The sequence below is a fragment of the Corylus avellana genome, chromosome ca2, assembly GCF_901000735.1.
Source record: "Corylus avellana chromosome ca2, CavTom2PMs-1.0".
Taxonomy (NCBI): Eukaryota; Viridiplantae; Streptophyta; class Magnoliopsida; order Fagales; family Betulaceae; genus Corylus; species Corylus avellana.
In genome coordinates, this window is record NC_081542.1 from 27697812 (window position 1) to 27700039 (window position 2228).

A 2228-nucleotide genomic window follows, 5' to 3' on the forward strand; every position below is an offset into this window, starting at 1 on the left:
ATGTGATTATGTTGCTTTCATTGAATGGCCAAATCCATATAGTGCTAGCTCTTTTCATATCCATGAGTCAATCACTTGCATGTAAAGCACATGTTGAGATAGCCAAAGTATATGCACATCTTCTTAAACCATTTTTATCCTACATGACTATGTGTTTTGTTAACTAAACATCATCATGTGTATATAAACATCACCATGTTTGAAAGAAAGAAAATTTACTTTTATAGTTGAAGACTATCCACCAGACATTGCCTAAAACTCACTAGGCATTAGAAAAAACGCTCTCTCTATCTGAAGAAAAATAGAAGCCACCGACTATCATGGGAGGGAGCTTTGGTTCCCTCCTCCTCCCCTTTGACTCCCCTCTTCCTCTTTCCCCTTTCCGTTCTTTGGAGGCTCAAACCGCCTCCTCAGAGGTCCTATCCGTCTCTTCAGAGATCCTATCCAATGCCTTTGGCGTTTTATCCTTGTTCAATAGCTTTGTTGTTGCCTCCTCTACCTACGATTGCTTGACCACTATCTCCTCCACTAGCTCCGCCGTCGCTGTCCTTCCATTGAACTTTTGGTTTTGATTTTTTAAAAATCAGATTTGTCGATTTCACGAAACCCCTTCTGTGCATGCGTCTCACCACCAAGCTCCTAGGCCTCTTAGCTTTCATCTGCTACCAACCCCACCTTCATCCGGCCACCACGTGCCGAAGGGTGCTCAACCCAAGCTTGCGAGTAGATTCGGCCAATGCACGAAGAAGATCTCCTCCACTCCCCCACCTCCCACCGGTCTCCTGGAGCCATCTCCTACATCTCGGCATACACAACCAGCATATGGCTCACACGCTCCAGTCACAAATCGCGTCCTCGCCGCCTTCCTTTACCTCGTCCTCCACCGCTGCTGCTGTTTTTGTGTATTTTTTTGGTTTTCTTGCTTTTATATTTTAGTGCTCAGATTCAGTCTGTTTCAGTGTTGGTTTCACTGCTGGTTTTTGCTGTTGTGGTTAAGAGAAGTCTCTTAGTTGTTGTTGTGGTTCTTAGTTTATCTAAAAATAAAATTATCCACGCTGCCACCGCATGTCTCTCATCTTTTGCTGTTTCTAGTAAAATCCCTACTGTGCCACTAGCATCACAAGACTGGATTTATGTTTTTTATTTTTATTTTTTATTTTTTTTTATTTATGTTTGTTATTTGCTTTAATTTTAGTGCACTTTTTAGTTCACAATGTGTAGTTGGTTTGGCCGCTTCTAACCTTGTATTCAGAAGCATTCTCGACTGGTCTCTCATTCTCTCTTTCTTTCGGATCAAGAATGGAAATGACCCCCCTCCTTTGTAACAATTTCCTTGTTTGCTTAGGAAAAAAAATATAAAAAAATCACCATGTTTAAAAGAAGCATTTTAGTATCATATAGTAGTCAAATGATTGATCTCATAAGGTGATGGTGTTATAAATTTGATTTCATTTAGACTTAGGTTTGCATGATGTTTTTTGTAGAAAAGATTTTTGAGGACATTGCTATTAGGTGTATTATTCGGCAAGGGGAAGAACACCCCTTTTCGTCAACCTATTTAGTAATAGAATCAACTAAGTAGTAATCTCAACCTCTTTAGAAGGTATTAAATCTCAATGTTTATGAAATCATGTTCTATCTTAAAAATACTTCAATGTTATATTCCTATTGTTGCATTTTTTTTACATGTTTAAAATGCTTTCATATGTTTGAAAACGTTTTAAGGAGTAAAAAAAATTGTTTTTACAAAATAAGTTGTCGGTCAAAAAAATTGGTACACATACTCGATCTACTATGAAAGAAGGTTTCTAAAGTACGAAAGTTTCTATTTTTGGAAACTTTTCCAAAAAGAAAATATTTTATGGACAAAATTTTTCTTCAAACTGGGTTGGAGAAATTTCCTTTAACATAGTCTATAAAAAGTAACATGTGTCCCTTAACATGTGAGATGCACATGTTTTTTTTAATACCATGACAAAGTTGGAATAAATTTTATTAGGCTTGAGTATCGGTCAAAACGGTTCGGTTTTGGCTCTTATCAGTTATTAACCGATAATTTTCGGTTAAACGGTTTATTAACCGATACCAAACCAATAAGAATTTTAACCGATAATTTCGGTTAAAACGGTACACGGTTAAACGGTCCGGTTAAACCGGTTAACCGATTTAACCGAGAGCTTTATATTGATTTATTTTGTTGGGCCAAAAACCAAAAATGAGTTTTTTTT